This window comes from Ovis aries, chromosome 8 (assembly GCF_016772045.2).
Source record: "Ovis aries strain OAR_USU_Benz2616 breed Rambouillet chromosome 8, ARS-UI_Ramb_v3.0, whole genome shotgun sequence".
NCBI classification, from domain to species: Eukaryota; Metazoa; Chordata; class Mammalia; order Artiodactyla; family Bovidae; genus Ovis; species Ovis aries.
In genome coordinates, this window is record NC_056061.1 from 59828831 (window position 1) to 59842918 (window position 14088).

The following is a 14088-nucleotide window of genomic DNA, read 5'->3' on the forward strand; positions in this document are numbered from 1 at the left end:
CACCCTCCAGTGGCTTCAATGACGTGTGGGCGTTAAAAGACTCATTCCTCATCAGTTACTGTAACTGTCTAATAGTCCTTCCTTGGAAGAGAGCTCTAACTTCTCCAAAAAACAATTTCAGGCTTCTTCATACAATAGCCTGAATTACAACCTGTTTGTTCAGGCAACTCAGTAAATAAATCATATCGTGCAAAACCACAAAGAACTCTTGTCAAACTGGTTGGCTAATAACTCCCAGTAGAGCAAACACCCTGTAGACTGGCAAAACATGAAGTCAGGTTGGCTCCTACCAGATAGTTGAAGACAGGTGAACATTTCCCAACCCACATCCAGCATTACCAGGTAAATCATCCACATTTCACAACTAAAGACATTCTTAAGGTCTAATTATGGATTTTTGTTTTTACCTGTTTGTTATCTTGGGCTCTTGTTTTCCTGCTGCCTTTTAGTGTGTTAATGATTGTATGTGTAGATCATTATTATATTTTTGCTTGTCATTCTGTCTTCATTTATTCATCCTGTGAGCTGAGTACTTTGCTACAAGGAGTCAAACACGTTTTGCATGGCTTCTAGCATAGCTCCATTGGATGTTGATACCTGAGAACAATTGGATGTAGATACCTGTGCTATTCAAATACATAATGCAAGTGCATTGCTTCCATTCATGTTAAAAATAAATTCAGTCTGGGATACTCTGTCATATAAGACAAGGCAATACATTTCAGTAAGTATTTTATTTAGACCTTATAAGGAGCCTTGTACAGCCTCTGGTTTTATCATTTTCAGTAACTCCCTAACTGGATAAGGGAAAGTCTTGGGCAAAGAACACTTGGAAAGTCTGTTTGTGGAAAAGTGTGTGTTCATGATCTGAGTTTCTCTAGGTGCTGGAACTAGTATCCATGGTTGACTGTTCCGGTGGCAGAAGGATGATAGCAACTAGAATTGTCTGAAGAATGTCCAGTGATGTCCTATAACTATTAATAAAAGAATTACCTTTCAGATTTGATTATAGTCTGTTGGGGATGCTGCTGAAGGCATGTCTACAGCTAGGTTAGAAGTTTGATTAGCTGATGCTTAAGGATCTTGTAACACACACACACACACACACACACACACACACACACACAAGCGAGTGCACCTAAAGAAAACATGTAGAACTGTGGGTGAGGAGAAAAAGAGAACAGAATCACAACTACCTATCTTTTCCAAGGCAGTATCTGGCTAAGGGAAGGGATTAGGATGTTGCAGGAAACTGTATTTTGTAAAAGCATGATATCTTTTTCTATTTATAACAAACAATACTTTCAGTATTTGTCCTGCATTTAGTGTCTTTCACTAAATGTAGAGCTTTCTCCAAACCCAGTAATTCAAGACTTACATGTTTGTGGGACTATATGAAACATCAGTGTTTAGCCAAACCTTATTAAGTGAAATCCACTTAGCCAGAAGCACTTTGAAAATTCTACTTTTAGAAACATGAGGAAATTACCTAAAACAAACTCCTATTGATGATTTAGTATTTTATAAAAAGGACATTTTCAGGTCCTTTTTTTCAGCTTAACATTTTTTTAGACAATGATTATTGGTATGTTAATAACTGCACCAGAAATTCTTTTATCAGAAGAAGACTTTATTATTATTTTACTAAGAAAAGAAGGTATACCAACATATTTCAAATGTTTTCAGTAATAGGATGAAAACAAGTTTTCTGTTCATCACTGATATAGCCAGAAAATTTAATTAGCCAGTGCACTCCAGTTACTTATTGTATATGGAAAACACCACCTACAAATTAATAACTAAGAATATCAAGTACTGGTGTCAAAACTTGTTTTATATAAATCAGAAAAAAACTAGCCCTAAAATGCCCAGATACTAGGGCTAAATAATTTTTAAAATGTCTTTAAGCTTCACGCTGCACTGTGTATGTATACAAGGAGTGAGTCAGTTACTTTGGGAATGTCACAGGTGTATTTCCAGCAGTCAAACTCATTTGAATTACAGAGGCTGTGAAGAGTAATATATCAACACATGGCTTCCTGCGTCTGGAATCAGAATTTCTGGGCTTCCTCTGCATTCACTGCTTGCCAGCTGCAGGCCCTTGGGCAAATCATTTCATTCAGTGTTCTCTGTGAGATGGGCAGGAAAAACAGCAAGGTTGTAGAAGTCTGAAGATTCAAAGAGATAAACATGCAACATGCTTTTCACAGAGCCTGGCCCTAGCAGGCACCAAAGAAGTCTTACCTTTCCATTCAGTACTTCATATTATGAAGTTCTGTATCTTTTATAAAAAATTGTGGTTAAAATATATATAACGTGAAATTGACCATTTTAACCATTTCTAGGCGTTCGATTCTCTCTTCTTTTTATTTAGAGGGAAACTTTGATCAATATGCAAATGTCTGCATATTAATACTGTGCGATTTGTTTAGCCACAAACATTGAAGAAAGAAGACTATATAAAAACATTCGGTATGAAAACAAAAGTTCTCTTCAGCTTTATAATTTAAAAATGAAGGATAGAAAGGCATAAAATAACTTCTTCAAAAGGCTCAGCAGCATTTCAAACACAGAGAATTTACTGAAAACACTCCCTATCAGTAACTGTAAAAGTAGAACACTGAAATGATAAAAGATATAAACTGAAAGGTAAAAGTCTCCCTTGCTCTTTACAAATTCCTTTCCCTTCCTGTCACATTTGCATATCCTCCTAGAAGTGTTTTACACATCGCATCTACAGGCATATAAATCTGTGTGTCCAGCTTTTCAAATGGAATCACACCATAACCACTGTTTTTCATCTAGATATTTTAAGCTTCAAATAATGTCTTAAAATATCTTTAAAATAATTCATTACAAATGTCATTATGTAGGTATGCCAAAACTTATTTATAAAGTTCCCAACTGATGACATTAGAGTTCTAGTTCTTTCCTTCTTATGGAAAACAAAAACAAAAATACCTAGAATAAGTAAGTACCTTTGTACATAGGTGCATAATTTTGTAAACAATGAGGGTTAAATTCCCAGCAAGGAAGACATAGCAAACCATTTTAAAGATCTGTGAAAAACAAAGATAAGATATACATGAAATGAAATTTATTTGGAGCAGATTGTTGTATTGCGGATCTCCAGGGTCCTAACTTGACATTTTGTCTTCTTAGAGATTAAATTAAAGCATATAGCTTCCTAGAGAAGTGTTTATGATGCTGAAATTCCTTACCGGTTAGACAAGGTACTTAAATTCTCTGAATCTAGTCTTGCCTAAAGTGGCTATTGTGAAAGTCAAAGGAGATGTTGAAAGTAAGCATTTTGCACAGTAGCATTTAGCATGAGTAACCTCTCAATAAATAACAATGAAGAGTTAATAATTACCTGGTGATAATGACTATTCTTAAGGAGTGCCAGACAATTGCCTTTCAAATTCCCAATTTTTAAATACTTAATGTTAGCAATTTAAATTATCCATTTGTCATTTATGTGGCATGCATTCGCTCTTACACCTGAATAAATGAAAGTCGCTTAGTCGTGTCAGACTCTTTGCAACCTCATGGACTATACAGTCTGTGGAATTCTCCAGGCCAGAATACTGGAGTGGGTAGCCGTTCCCTTCCCTAGGGGATCTTCCCAATCCAGGGATTGAACCCAGGTCTCCCACATTACAAGTAGATTCTTTACCAGCTGAGCCACCAGGGAAGCCCAAATGAAGATGTGAAGACTATCATTAATTCTTCTCTGGAAATATTTTATTCCCAAGTTTCAAATATCTTGTTTTTCTTATTCTTCTTGTTCCCTCATTACCCTCCCCCGCCCCAAAACGCCCCTGCCCTCCCCTGCCCCAAAGAACTGTTTTTTAAACAGTGATGTAGTTTTCACAACCCTGCTTCAGGCCTTTATCTGGTTTGAGACGGGCCCAGCTGCACATTCGACAATAAACTTGGTCTAGAACTGGAAGTAAAGAAGAAAATTATGTCCCTTTTAAGAATAGGTTCACTGAGCACTTAGTAATGAGCAAAGGAATAATTACAAGAATATCTGGGGGTTTGCTGGTGGTGAGGCCCTGGAATCGCTTTCTGGGAGGAGGGGCTGCTGCTGCTGAGTCGCTTCAGTCGTGTCCAACTCTGTGCGACCCCATAGACGGCAGCCCACCAGGCTCCCCCGTCCCTGGGATTCTCCTGGCAAGAACTCTGGAGTGGGTTGCCATTTCCTTCTCCAATGCATGAAAGTGAAAAGTGAAAGTGAAGTCGCTCAGTCGTGTCCAACTCTCAGCGATCCCATGGACTGCAGCCCACCAGGCTCCTCCGTCCATGGGGTTTTCCAGGCAAGAGCGCTGGAGGGACCGACACTCAAATCCTCCAGCTAGAAACCAGAGCGAAACTTCCGCCAGGTCCTCTGCAGCCTGTGACCCAGCTCTGCGCCTCAGGTGGCCTTCATGTGAAGAGGGAAGTGAGAAGCAGGAGCGTATGGAATATAGTATTTATTTATTTTTTCTGGTGAGGGTGACAGGACAGGTGGCGCTTGTGGCAGCAGGGGCGGAACTTCCGGTGTCCGGTGTCAGCCTGGACTCGGGTCTCCTGGGTGGTGGAGCTTGTCTGGAGCTGTGTGTGGGGCTGCCAGGCCTGGCACTTTGGCTCACCTGCAGCTGCTCTGAATACTGTTCAGTTCCTTTGCTGCTTAGATAGGCTGCGTGAGTTCTGCTATTTATAACCGTCTGCCTAAACCTCCCCGCTGTCCCAGGGCGCCAAACTCCTCCCATTTCCTCATTTCGTTGTGGAGCGCCCGGGTCCTGCCCATTGCTCAGGCCCCTTGGAGTTTGCTTTGACTTTGGTGTTTCTCTCAGTTTCCCTCCACAGTTGCGTGGTTGGTCTTTCTACATCAGCTCTGAGCCCCCATGGTTTACTGTTCACACAGCTACTAGAAAGAATTAGAAAGAATTTTTATTTCTCTTTACCTTGCGATTTTTCAAGTTCTAGATTTTTGGTTATAGTGTTCTGGTTTGATGAATGCTGGTTTTAGTTATGTTTCCTCAAAGCCACATTGAAGTCATTCTTCAGGATGTTTGGGATATTCTCTTGCCAACATTTGGCGATTGGATGAGTTTTATATTTTCTGTCCAGCTGCTTTGTGCAAAAAATAAAGGGGGGGGGGGCGTAGAAGGTGCAACTATCAAATATCAAATATCTTGGTTTGTTGTTGTTGTTGTTTTTTAATCCACTAACCATGTGCCTTTTAACAATCCCTATAGTCATTCTGTGACTATATGGGAAACATATTCACCCTAGTAATGAGGGTAATATCTAATGTGTATTTTTTCTTAGAAAAAATCAGAAGACTTCCCTGCAAGTATAGATATTAGGATTCCGTGCTTCCTATGCAGGGGCATGGGTTTGATCCCTGGGTGGGGAACTAAGAACCAGCAGTCAAAAGGAAAAAAAAGAAAGAATCTGAAAGTATCACTTATGCTCTCAAAGGGAAAATGACTCATTGCCTCAAAAGCCCTATTAGTCAATATTGTCATCTGAACATGATTTGTGTCTCTAAATACTTTCATGGGTAGCCTAAGATTATGGGGAAATGGGAAATGTACAAATGTGTTCAACTTCTGGCAAAAGACACTTGTGAAAGGAAGTGTTCCCTTCTTTTAGACTTTTTTCTCATCTGCTGGATGTAGTCAGTGTGGGTGAGGCCATATGGTGCCACGGGGTGATGTATTACAGCCTGACCAGGGGACTGTGGGTGCCATACATTGGGCACCTGCCAAGATCTCCCCGAACCACTTCCCTCAGGTCACCTTTCACGTGAGAGAGAAACTGATTTCTTCTCATGTAAGCCACAATCATTGTGGACTTTTCAGTTGTATAGTCAAACCTATCTCTAAGTAATGCACACCTGTGATTTGGGGGCTTTTTTAGCACTTAGAAAATACTGTATATATGTTATTTCATATTACTTCTTCAATTGTATAAAAACAAGGAATAAGAATTGTTATTTCCATTTTTTAGAAAGTTATCTTTTAGGAAGTTAAGGGACCAGTGCAGAATCAAATAACTAGTGAACAGAGAATCTAGATAAAGTAAGTTCGCTTTGTGCAGCGAATCACGTAAGTGCAGATGTGCAGACAGAAATACAGCACACAGACTTGGAGGAAGATAGACCTGGCTTCAAATTATCTATCTTAGCATCTTAGGCAAAGTATCTACCTTTTCTGACCCTTGTTTATTACCTGCAAAGCGTGTAAACAGTACCTCCAGGGACTGAAAATTCCAAATGCAGTAAGATTTGTGAAGCTTCTAGTCTAGGGTGCAATATACAGTAGATGCTTAGTAAACCAAGCTCTTATTGTGGGTAGATGTTTATCAGCCTGAAGATGTTCGGATACGGGAGCAAAGGAATGGAGTGGAGGAACTAGAGAGTCTGCTTCATCTTGAAATCCCAGATATCTGCAAAGAATTTGAAATATTTTTATTTCTTTCCGGTTCAAAAGACCAGATTAGTTAGTGGGCTTGGGGATGATCATGTTTTTGTGTCTTCTGTTTCTCCTTCCCTCTATTTGGAGGGAAATGTCACGGGAAAAAAAATGTCTTTTGCTTTCAAGCTCCTTACAAGTTTCAAGAAGAGGAAAAAGTACCCATTCCCAGCAATTTAAATTTTTCCCTTAAAGAAATAGATGTAAGAATTTCTAGAGAAGCATGTTGAATTTTGTTTCTCAAATACTGTTTGAATGCACCCTTTATTTGGCATCGGGTGGGTATCGTATTGTATAATGGAATTAAAAGGAGATTCATGAACTTCCAGATGGGGCTAAGACTTACAAGTTTCTTAAGTGGGCATTTTAGTCAGGATCAGTGAAGCACTGGCAGCCAGTGTGCCAAGTGACTTGAGCATATCAGGTATGATCGGATCCAGATTCTAGTTTAAGTTAGGTCCAATTCATACTGCAGTCAGTGGTGGGTCAAAATAATAATGTGTATCAGAATTTGCTGTGAGATGCATAACATTTGTGAAGTTATCAGCTAAGATAAGTTTTATTTCCTCTTTTTCAGACTCAACAAGATGAGACAAATGTCTCTCAAGCCCCTCAGACCTTTATACAAAATTATTTTAATATGAAGGCTTCCCAGGTGGTTCAGTGGTAAAGCATCTGCCTGCCAGTGCAGGAGGCACAGATTTGATCCGTGGTCCAAGAAGATCTCCTAGAGAGGGAAATGGCAACCCATTCCAATATTCTTCCTGGGAAATCCCATGGACAGAGGAGTCTAGTGGGCTATAGTCCATGGGGTCACAAAGAGTCAGACATGACTTAGCGACTGAACAACAACATTCTAATATATACCAAGATTTGCACATGTAGTAAGTTGATGTTTACTTCGCTCCTATTTTGAACAATTGGCTTCATTGAGGCATCACGTCACTTATTTACACCACTCTTAGGCAGTGTTTGTTTGATGAAAAGACTCTGGTAATTCAACTTTATGTCTAAACACTCCTCACGCTATGACACAGCAAAACAGCCCAGAGCAGCAGCTGTTGGAACGACTGCTCTCTTCTCCACTCAGGTTTGACATTTCCAAGGTGGGGTTTGATTACAACTGGCAATACCCGAATTATGGGCATATAGATGAGGTGCAGAGACCAGAAAATATTAAGAGATGAAAATAACAAGGCTGTGAGGCAGGCTGTGTTACATTCCCTTATCAGGCTGTGAGAAGTAGCAAAGAATCTTGCTGAGAAATGCCTCCCTGCTTCCAGAATAGAAAAGATACCCTCAGACCTGGTCCAGTCAGGATACCTCACAGCACAGGCGCCAGTCTGTGTGGTTCCTCTGAAGCAACCAACATCTCAGGCAGAATCGAATTCAGCTACAATAACTTTTCAGAGAAAAAAAAAAAAAGAGAGAGAGAGAGAGAGAGAGAGACACTCTAAGCTTGCGTATACTTATTTATTTATGTGCCATTTGGAGACACTTTGGAGACAAGTCATAAATCTCCTCCCATAGTTTAACTTCAATTTGAGTACTTCTTCAAAGTTCAACATACTGTAATTCATTTCTTACTCTAAAAAGTATTATTTCTTTCTGCATGTATTCCTTCCTCCATTTTTTTAATTTTACAATTTATCACCAAATTTGTTGTCAGTGATCTCAAGAGTTCCCGTTTTGAAGCCTTAATGCCTAGGAAAAGATAAATAGTAATAATAATAATACATGTATATATGCTATAGTCACAGAAGCATATAATAATATATGCATGTATATATTTACTATTGTATAACCTACAAAGGGCTTTTCACACACATTATCTCATTTAATATTAAGTACAACAGTAACAATCCAACTCTCCTTTTCTTCCTCCTAGTTGCCATGAGCTGGGCAATGTACTGAGATCTCTCATGCAGTATCTCTAGAGATAAACAGTCAGGGAAGAAAAGCAATGAGAAAATATATTTTGATATATGTAAGGGCCCCTGTGTGCACGCTCAGTCTTTCAGTCATGTCCAACTCTTTGTGACCCCCCTAGACTGCAGCCCACCAGGCTCCTCTGTCCATGGGCTTCTCCAGGTAAGAATATTGGAGTAGGTTGCCATTTCCTCCTCTAGGGGATCTTCCTGACCCAGGAACTGAACCCACATCTCTTACATCTCCTGCATTGACAGGCAGATTCTTTACCACTGAACCACCTGGGAAACCCAAGGGATCATGAAGACTCATTAAATGCTAAACTAGGCATGAGCAGTCCCAGGGGGGATGGGCCCTTTGCTGTTAATTCTACTTATCATTGTGCAAGTGAGAATCTCTTTGGTTCTGGTTTTTTTCATATGCAAAATTATTAATAGAGTAACATACCTATGCTGACTGGCTCACAGAGTTACTCTGAGAATCAGATGACATGGGAGAAAACATTTTGTGATTTGCCAAGTGAAGAATAAATATTTCTCTTGACTTTTTCCCCCCTGCATTTGACTTCTGCCAGCATTTGTAGTGCCAACCTAAACAAAAGCCTGTCTATTGAAAAATAGAAATGATCAACATTTTTAGAACTAGATGAGCATGGTCTAATAGGCTCTTGGACATTTTACTTTTCTTGTAGTCAAAACTTATAGGTATTTGTCTGGCAATCAAGTACCTAAATTACAATCTAATGAGAATTATGTTAAAGGGAGCCACGATCTTATAGGAACTTCTATCAATAAGGGAGTTTCTATTTTTCTCAAAGTAACGTTTGCAGACAGCTTGCATATAAATCACATGGCATGATTATAACATTTCTGATTTCTGCACCCTACTTTTTCCTACTGATCAGAAGTTTCAAGGTGGGGCCTAGAAATCTGCCTTTTTTTAAAGAAAACACACCAGTTGAGACAAGCCTGCTAATCCAAGAACCTAGAATATACTGGCTAAATTTGCAAGTTGTAAGAGGACATTTGTTCCACATTTCTTTCCAGCTGTAACAAGATTTCTCTATCAACATTTTATTAAAAGCAGATAATGTGTGTGTATATGAAATAAAAGCAGCACCACATCAGTGCAAAATTTGACATCACTTTCTTGAAAGCACTTTGAAGTAATGTTTTCTCAGCTTTCTTTCATTGGATGGTGCATTCAGAAGGGAACTTTAGAAAGAGTTTTCTCTTCCAATATTATTTCTGGCCTCTATTCAAGAAATAAACAATCTCATAACTGTTACTGATAACCAATCAGTAACTCTCCATATGAGGAGGAGGCCTCCATTCATTTCAAGCAAGAATATTAAAAGTCTCAAAATGTTAGCAATCTATACTGTGTGCTGAAATTAAAAAGTGGGGATTTTGCTTTTGATGTTCAGTGAGTGTGAAATAATGTAATGTTGCTTCAGAAGCTATAGGCATATCATCAGTCAGCTTTATGGTACATAAAACTGATAGAGATTGATTAGTATTTAGTCCACACATATTTATTGAGCAAGCACCATGTGCCCAGCACTGGTGCAGATCTAAAAATGAGGAATAAATAAAGTGAAAAGGTTCCTTAGCACTTAACCCTCTAAGAGGGGAGGCAGAAAAATAAAGAAAAAGCTAATATTTAACAGTTCTAACATCACATTCGAAGGGCACATTCGAAGATGATAAGAGCAGTGGAAAATGCTTTACTCTGTGATGACTATGCTGAATTTTAAAATTCTGAGAAGCGTGAAACTAGAAAACAAGCTACTCCATCACACACACTGATGGTCCCTTTATGGTATAGTCGATGCATATAGTTCTGATTGATCTTTTTTACCCTGAGGCACAATCCAGTCTGCTTGTCATTCCTGACCTTCTTTCACAACTGTACCCTGTGTAATGATGCTCAGAAAAGCAGCCACTAGGGATATTGGTTTTCTGTTCCCTTTTAGCACTTCTAACTCAGGCAACCAAACCAGTTTGAACCAGTTAGAGAATCAGAGCCATTCCCTGGACTCAACCCAGAGTCTATGGCTATTCAGTTAGCTTCAAGACTGCAAACTAATACCCGAGTGTACCAGCCAAAACATCTTTTTATTCTCTTTGCTGTGTTAGCCATACTTAAAGTTGTAAAATGACCCTATCTGAAAACCTTGCTGCAGAAATTTCTTGGAAAAGAATATGCAATTGATTTGTGTCTATGAAGTTTCCTGTACTGTAGGCAGATTCTTTATCGTCTGAACCACTAAGGAAGCCCCATGTTATTTTAGGGGAGAAAATAAGCCCACTGAACAAAAAACACCAACAGCCCCACCCTTTTTTTGGTACAAACCTGACATTTCAGACCAAAGTGGGGAGCCACGTTTTCCAGAGATAAATGGGCAACAGAGAGATGTTGCTATTGTGGTCTGAATTAGTTTGATAGGTGTGTTTGGTTTGGATTTAATTTTTCATTTTTGTCATTCTGCTTATAGGAAAATGTTCTCTAGGAGAAAATACACGTGAAAGTTAAATCTCACATGGATTAACTAATTACTTGCAAATTGCAGCCTTCAGCAATTTTTAATAAAAGAACACCATCAGCTTCATGCTAAACTGTAAAAATGGATTTCATTTTCATAATATTAATGTTATTCTATGGAACAGTGCTATTAGAAGAAATCCCAGAAGTGAACAGGGTACAAATTATAGAGCAGCTATGTAGAGACGGCTTCTAATCATAATTGAACATGAAGAAGAACAAATAAATCAAGGAAGAAACTCCTCCACTTCTGCTGACCTAGATGCCAGTTTTAAAGCCAGATAAATATCGAGCAACCTGCAAGGGAAGTTACATAGCAGCTGAGAGAGTGGTAGTCAAGCCCATCATGACTGGGGACACTCGGATACAGTAGAAGCACAGGAACTTGATTTTGAAATCAGATTGCATACTTGGAACTGCCACTGTTCCCGGCTTAAGCTCCTTGGCAGAGATGCTAGCTGAATGTGCACATCACCGAAAAACATTGCCCAGACGGACGGCGGCAAATACACTCTGGGCAAGCAACTCACCTCCCAGCTGCAGCCACAGAGCTGTGTCTGCTAAGGGCATCTCACAGGGACAGTGCCAAGGCAGGCAGGCGTGACTCTAGGGGAAAGAATGGGCTGGAGTTTTGGAGGTTTGTCCTCTCATGTGTGTTTTTAAATATCAACATGGATTTTGGAGAGCTGATGGGACTTGACTTTTCAGTTGAGACCTCATTATGAAGAAATGATGTGTTTGCAGTAAATGTCATCCTTAACTAGTGACCCTCAAAAGCTGAATTGGGGTCAGGTCCCATGTGCTGCTTCTCTCTGTACCTGTCCTTTGTCTGAGGCTGCTTTGCCAAACACTTCACCTTCCAGTACTCTGTTAGGGACAACAAGGACCTTCACCTTGAAGAGAGAATAGCTAGCTGATGGAAAGGGGTCAGCTTGGAGGGCAGCTGGGATGCTCTGAGCTGCTTTGGAGCTGTGGCCACGGCCTAAAATCTGCATCACCTTGGTGTAGAGCAGAGGGGACTGCTTTAAACTATACACACTCTTGTTGCAGCATTACCTGAATCAAAAAAAAAAAAAAAAAACAAACCAAAACAAAACCCAAACCAATACTGTTCATCAGCACTTAGTTTCAAGGTGAGTGATAAGGCAGTGCCCCTGGACCTGTGGCAATTTTAAGTATGTGATTTTTGTTTAACCCACAAGCAGAAGACCCAAGAATTATGGAATCAGGACAGTTGGCATGCTTTTCTGAAATATATCTTCCAAACGTGAATTTACTAGTCTTTCGTTAAACAAGGGGTCTTACCCTGGCTGAAATCAGGACAGTTGGCATGCTTTTCTGAAATATATCTTCCAAACGTGAATTTACTAGTCTTTCGTTAAACAAGGGGTCTTACCCTGGCTGAAATGCTAAGCATGTGTCACCCTGAAAGAAATCGTTTATAGTCACCTTTTCCTGAGCCTCATTTAAAAAAAAAAGTTTTCCATTATTTTAAGAGAAAAACTAGGAAATACTAAGTTGTTTCTCATCGATCCAAGGCTTTTTTTTCAAATGTACTTTTTGCATCTCAGTTTTGGGATGGATGCAAGTGTTCAGTGTTCATTGCCCTGGGGGGCTTGGGCCTTAGATGTTTTTATCCCATCATCCAGACAGTTCAAATCAGGAGTGAGGTGCATTCGAGCTGGGCTTCTACTCTGCCAAGAGGATTATCCCTTAATGACCAGTCAGCATTTTCATCCCAGCGAGTTTGACCTTTCAGAAGCAGAGGTTGCTTTGAATTTACACAAAGTAACTTTGGGGACAAATAAAACCGGAGTTTGTGGTGTCATCATTGTCCCCCTCAACGCCTGCTGTTCCTAGCTTTTGTTTCCTCATGTGGACATTGCAAATACAGAGACTCTTCAAAGAGGCGTTTAGTTCTGAAAACTTTTGGAGTTAGGGCAACATTTGCATAATTCTATTAAAAGACTTATACCTCAGCTTTGAAAACTATTTGAGAAAACGTGATTTAGGGGAAAGAAAATCTTATCTTTTGGCCCAGAAGGTGCATCATGGAACTAAGCTTGTTAATGTTAGGAGTGCATGGTAAGCACCAAAAACTAAAAAAAAAAGAGAGCCTGGAAGGGTTTCTTTGATCCTTCTTCAAGTCCCCAGTCATCTGAAGCTTAAGAAAGAGATGGAGTTTCTGTTTCTTTCTCAGTGTCACAAACTTAGAAGCTGGAGTCATATTATGGTGATGGGGGTGTGTTTCTGTAGATTTAAAAATATAATTCATTGGTTCTTTTCAACTGAGGACATTTCATTTTGGTGTAGTTACAGACAGGAGGAGATCTTCCACAGACCAAATTCAAGACTCTATCATCATGCCTGTTTCAATCATATGGTGCGGCCCATCATTCACAGGTTGAAAGTCAGTCTGGCAGATAATTTTCATATTCAGCTCCTAAAAAAGGAACCAAACACCTTCAACAGTGTAAATATTACACACCAATTGCAATTAGAACCTCTCTTAATGTAGCATGTGTCTCCATTAAACTACCTGCTACTCCAGGACCTAAAAGCTGGGTGTCTTGATGGTGGCTCACTGTCAGGAAAGGTGACGGTAGACTAAACCTGAGAGTGGACCACACCCTCAGAAGCCACCGTTCTAGAACCTTCTAGAGCCATATGCCTACCCTGCTCTTTCGGGACTCATGTCTCGTGAAGAACATGCTAAGGTCTGGGTTCTTACCCTGATATATGTCTTCATTTTTATTCCATATTCACCTGAATTTTTTCTAGAACCAGAATAAGGCTTTTAGATCTAAACTGCTGCTGTTGCTGCTGCTAAGTCGCTTCAGTCGTGTCCGACTCTGTGCGACTCCATAGACGGCAGCCCACCAGGCTCCCCCATCCCTGGGATTCTCTAAGCACATAAAAAAAACTTTTATTTTTTTAAAGAACATAAAATGTATAAGTCTAGCAGAACAACTTGTCTTTTCTAGGTGCTTTTTTTGATTATAAAATTCTGAATGCATTCATTAAAGTCAAAAATTTCCGACATTTGTTTATGCCTATAGGATAAAAGACGCTTACTCCTTGGAAGGAAAGTTATGACCAACCTAGATAGCATATTCAAAAGCAGAGACATTACTTTGCCTACAAAGGTCCA

At 39.6% G+C, this 14088-nt stretch overlaps 2 long non-coding RNA genes across 4 annotated transcripts in view; one reads left to right on the forward strand and one right to left on the reverse strand.

Annotated features, from left to right (window-relative positions):
- Window positions 1–255: 255 nt before the first annotated feature.
- LOC132660206 (uncharacterized) overlaps window positions 256–14088 on the forward strand; it is an 81587-nt gene continuing 67754 nt past the window's right edge. For both annotated transcript variants that reach the window (XR_009601528.1, XR_009601529.1), the window contains exon 1: window positions 256–342. This is a non-coding gene — a long non-coding RNA (uncharacterized LOC132660206). The remainder of the gene's footprint in view (window positions 343–14088) is intronic.
- The window catches only part of LOC121820187 (uncharacterized), a 69478-nt gene continuing 63313 nt past the window's right edge, over window positions 7924–14088 (reverse strand). For both annotated transcript variants that reach the window (XR_009601527.1, XR_006060631.2), the window contains one exon: window positions 7924–13380. This is a non-coding gene — a long non-coding RNA (uncharacterized LOC121820187). The remainder of the gene's footprint in view (window positions 13381–14088) is intronic.